The sequence below is a fragment of the Arachis ipaensis genome, chromosome B9 (assembly GCF_059453495.1).
Source record: "Arachis ipaensis isolate K30076 ecotype BB chromosome B9, ASM5945349v1, whole genome shotgun sequence".
NCBI lineage: Eukaryota > Viridiplantae > Streptophyta > Magnoliopsida > Fabales > Fabaceae > Arachis > Arachis ipaensis.
In genome coordinates, this window is record NC_142444.1 from 113,453,967 (window position 1) to 113,458,192 (window position 4,226).

The 4,226-nt window shown below is 40.5% G+C and overlaps 1 non-coding gene across 1 annotated transcript; it reads left to right on the forward strand.

The window, feature by feature from the left end:
• The first annotated feature begins 3,363 nt into the window (after positions 1–3,363).
• On the forward strand, positions 3,364–3,471 carry LOC148545958 (small nucleolar RNA R71). The gene has a single exon (XR_015900780.1). It is a non-coding gene; the product is annotated as a small nucleolar RNA R71 (small nucleolar RNA).
• Positions 3,472–4,226: the final 755 nt, after the last annotated feature.

The following is a 4,226-nucleotide window of genomic DNA, read 5'->3' on the forward strand; positions in this document are numbered from 1 at the left end:
ATGCTCAAAGCCTTTGGATCCTTTTTATTACCCTTGCCTTTTGGTTTTAAGGGCTATTGGCTTTTTGCTCTTGCCTCTTGGTTTTAAGAGCTTTTGGCTTTTTCTGCTTGCTTTTTCTTTTTCTTTCTATTTTTTTTTTTTTGCTATTTTTTTTTTCTGCAAGCTTTGTTCTTTGCTGCTTTTTCTTGCTTCAAGAATCATTTTTATGATTTTTCAGATTATCAAATAACATGTCTCCTTGTCATCATTCTTTCAAGAGCCAACATATTTAACATTCTTAAACAACAACTTCAAAAGACATATGCACTGTTCAAGCATTCATTCAGAAAACAAGAAGCATTGTCACCACATCAATATAATTAAACTAAGTTCAAGGATAAATTCGAAACTCATGTACTTCTTGTTCTTTTGAATTAAAAACATTTTTCATTTAAGAGAGGTGATGGATTCATAGGACATTCATAACTTTAAGACAAAGTTACTAAATACTAGTGATCATGTAATAAGACACAAACATGGATAAACACTTAACATAAAGAAAACGAAAAACAGAGAAAGTAAGAACAAGGAATGAATCCACCTTAGTGATGGTGGTGTTTCCTTCTTGAGGAACCAATGATGTCCTTGAGCTCTTCTATGTCTCTTCCTTGTCTTTGTTGCTCCTCCCTCATTGCTCTTTGATCTTCTCTAATTTCATGAAGGATGATGGAGTGCTCTTGATGTTCCACCCTTAATTGTCCCATATTGGAACTTAATTCTCCAAGGGAGGTGTTGATTTGCTCCCAATAGTTATGTGGAGGAAAATGTATCCCCTGAGGTATCTCAAGGATCTCTTGATTTGCAGCCACATGTTCTACCACTGAGCTATAGACCCTTGAGATGAATCTTTCCATCTCCCATGACTCGGAGGTGGAAGCCTTTGTCTTCCCTTCCCCTTTTCTAGAGGTTTCTCCGGTCTTAGGTGCCATCAATGGTAATGGAAAAACAAAAAGCTTATGCTTTTACCACACCAAACTTAGAATGTTGCTCGCCCTCGAGCAAAAGAAGAAAGAATAGAAAAAGAAGAAGAAGATATGGAGGAGATGGAGGGATGTGTGTATGGATGTAAGTGGTGAATGGAAAACAGAAGGGATGACCATGAATGGAGAGAGAGAGGGTGAGGTGGGTAGGGATCCTATAAGATTCACAGATCCTGAGATGATCCTGTGGTGTCCACAGATCCTGAGGTGTCAAGGATTTACATCCCTGCACCCATTAGGCATGTAAAATGCCTTTACATACAATTCTGGCGTTTAAACGCCGAATTGATGCTTGTTCTGGGCGTTCAGCGCCCAGATGCAGCATATTTCTGGCGTTGAACGCCAGCCAGATGCTTATTTCTGGCGTTCAGCGCCAGCTCTTCTTCACTGTGCATTTCTGGTGTCTGAACGCCAGGATGCTGCTTGTTTCTGGCGTTCAACGCCAGAAACATGCTCTGTTCTGGCGTTGAACGCCAGACAGATGCTCCTTACTGGTGTTTAAATGCCAGTAAGATCCTCCTCCAGGGTGTGATTTTTCTTCTGCTGTTTTTGATTCTGTTTTCAATTTTTCTATTTATTTTGTGACTCCACATGATCATGAACCTAATAAAACATGAAATAACAACAAGAATGAAAATAAATTAGATAAATAAAAATTGGGTTGCCTCCCAACAAGCGCTTCTTTAATGTCAATAGCTTGACAGTGGGCTCTCATGGAGCCTCACAGATGTTCAGAGCTTTGTTGAGACTTCCCAACACCAAACTTAGAGTTTGACTGTGGGGGCTCTGGTTGACTCTGTTTTGAGAGAAGCTTACTGTGCCTCTTTTCCATGTTTACAGAAGGATGACCTTGAGTTTTAAACACAAGGGAGTCCTCATTCAATTGAAGGACTAGTTCGTCTCTGTCAACATCAATCACAGCTCTTGCTGTGGCTAGGAAGGGTCTTCCAAGGATGATGGATTCATCCTCATCCTTCCCAGTATCTAGGATTATGAAATCTGCAGGGATGTAAAGGCCATCAACCTTTACTAATATGTCCTCTGCTTGTCCATAAGCCTGATTTCTGGAATTGTCTGCCATCTCTAATGAGATTTTAGCAGCTTGTACCTCAAAGATGCCCAGTTTCTCCATTACAGAGAGTGGCATGAGGTTTATTCCTAACCCCAGGTCACATAGAGCCTTCTCAAAGGTCATGGTGCCTATGGTACATGGTATTAGGCACTTTCTAGGATCCTGTTTCTTCTGAGGCAATCTAAGTTGATCCAATGCATTCAGTTCATTGGTGAACAGGGGAGGTTAATCTCCCCAAGTCTCATTACCAAATAAATTGGCATTCAGCTTCATGATTGCACTAAGGTACTTGGCAACTTGCTCTTCAGTAGTATCCTCATTCTCTTCAGAAGAAGAATACTCATCAGAGCTCATGAAGGGCATAAGGAGGTTCAATGGAATCTCTATGGTCTCTAGATGAGTTTCAGATTCCTTTGGTTCCTCAGAGGAAAATTCCTTATTGAACACTGGACATCCCAGGAGGTCTTCCTCACTGGGATTCACGTCCTTAACCCCCCTTACAGGTTCGGCCACGGTAATTAATTCAATGGCCTTGCACTTTCCTTTTGGATTCTCTTCTGTATTGCTTGGGAGAGTACTAGGAGGGGTTTCAGTGATTCTTTTACTCAGCTGGCCCACTTGTGCCTCCAAATTTCTAATGGAGGACCTTGTTTCATTCATGAAACTTACAGTGGCCTTAGATAGATCAGAGACTAAGTTTGCTAAATTAGAGGTATTTTGTTCAGAGTTCTCTGTCTGTTGCTGAGTGGATGATGGAAAAGGTTTACTATTGTTAAACCTATTTCTTCCACCATTATTAAAGCCTTGTTGAGGCTTTTGATCCTTCCATGAGAGATTTAGGTGATTTCTCCATGAGGGATTATAGGTGTTTCCATATGGTTCACCCATGTAATTCACCTCTGCTATTGCAGGGTTTTCAGGATCATAGGCCTCTTCTTCAGAAGGTGCCTCTTGAGTACTGTTGGATGCAGCTTGCATTCCATTCAAACTCTGAGAAATCATATTGACTTGTTGAGTCAATATTTTGTTCTGGGCCAATATGGCATTTAGAGTATCAATTTCAAGAATTCCCTTCTTCTGAGGCGTCCCATTACTCACAGGGTTCCTCTCAGAAGTGTACATAAACTGGTTATTAGCAACCATGTCAATGAGTTCTTGAGCTTCTGCAGGCGTTTTCTTTAGGTGAATGGATCCACCTGCAGAAGTATCCAATGACATCTTAGCTAATTCAGACAAACCATCATAGAATATATCCAGGATGGTCCATTCTGAAAGCATGTCAGAAGGACACTTTTTGGTCAGTTGCTTGTATCTCTCCCAAGCTTCATAGAGGAATTCACCTTCTTTCTGTCTGAAGGTTTGAACATCCACTCTAAGCTTACTAAGCTTTTGAGGAGGAAAGAACTTGGCTAAGAAAGCCATGACCAGCTTATCCCAAGAGTTCAGGCTATCTTTGGGTTGAGAGTCCAACCACACTCTAGCTCTGTCTCTTACAGCAAAGGGGAAAAGCATGAGCCTGTAGACTTCAGGATCTACTCCATTAGTCTTAACAGTATCACAGATCTGCAAGAATTCAGTTAAGAACTGAAAAAGGATCTTCAGATGGAAGTCCATGGAACTTGCAGTTCTGCTACATCAGAGAAACTAATTGAGGTTTCAGCTCAAAATTGTTTGCTCCAATGGTAGGGATGGAGATGCTTCTTCCATGTAAATTGGAATTAGGTGCAGTAAAGTCACCAAGCATCCTCCTTGCATTATTATTATTTTCGGCTGCCATCTCCTCTTCTTGTTCGAAAATTTCTGAAAGGTGCTTGCTGGATTGTTGTAATTTAGCTTCCCTTAGTTTTTTCTTCAGAGTCCTTTCAGGTTCTGGATCTGCTTCAACAAGAATATTCTTGTCCTTGCTCCTGCTCATATGAAAATGAGGGAATAGAAAAATAATAATAGGGATCCTTTTTACCACAGTATAGAGGTCCCTGTGTGAGTAGAAGAAAAGAAGAAGAGAAAATCTGAACTCAGAGAGAGAGAGGGGGTTCGGATTTTTGGTGAGTGAGGAAGAGATGTTAGTAAATAAATAAATAAATAGAAGAGGATGAGAGGGGGAGGTTTTCGAAAATAATTTTTGAAAAAGAGTT